The 521-nt window shown below is 47.8% G+C and overlaps 1 long non-coding RNA gene across 1 annotated transcript in view; it reads left to right on the top strand.

The window, feature by feature from the left end:
* Positions 1–205, top strand: part of LOC132026200 (uncharacterized) — a 2,630-nt gene extending 2,425 nt beyond the window's left edge. The window contains exon 3 of the long non-coding RNA XR_009406825.1: positions 13–205. This is a non-coding gene — a long non-coding RNA (uncharacterized LOC132026200). The remainder of the gene's footprint in view (positions 1–12) is intronic.
* Positions 206–521: the final 316 nt, after the last annotated feature.

Below are 521 nucleotides of genomic sequence, written 5' to 3'. Positions count from 1 at the left end.
TTTTTTTTTTAGATTTTTATTTATTTATTTGACAGAGAGAGATCACAAGCAGGCAGAGAGGCAGGCAGAGAGAGAGGAGGAAGCAGGCTCCCCACTGAGCAGAGAGCCCGATGTGGGCCTCGATCCCAGGACCCTGAGATCATGACCTGAGCCGAAGGCAGCGGCTTAACCCACTGAGCCACCCAGGCGCCCAGTACTTATCTTTCTATTTCTCAGTGTATACGCTACGTTTTCTTTACCCTTTAATCTACCGATGGCTACTGAGGCCGTCACCTTGTCTCAGCTACTGTGAATAAAGCTACAATGAACATGCGGGTGCAGGTGTCTTTTCGGGTTAGTGTTTTTGTTTCCTTTGGATAAATACCCAGAAGTGGAATTCTTGGGTCATGAGCTAGTTCTACTTTTAATTTTTTGAGGAAGCTCCGCACTGTTTTCCATAGTGGCTGCACCAGTTTGCATTCCCACCATCAACGGGCAAGGGTTCCTTTCCCTCCGCAGCCTTGCATTTGTTGCCTTCCTGA

This window comes from Mustela nigripes, chromosome 10, assembly GCF_022355385.1.
Source record: "Mustela nigripes isolate SB6536 chromosome 10, MUSNIG.SB6536, whole genome shotgun sequence".
Classification (NCBI taxonomy): Eukaryota; Metazoa; Chordata; class Mammalia; order Carnivora; family Mustelidae; genus Mustela; species Mustela nigripes.
Note: the sequence above shows the minus strand (reverse complement) of the source record. Positions and strands in the feature narration are given on the sequence as shown.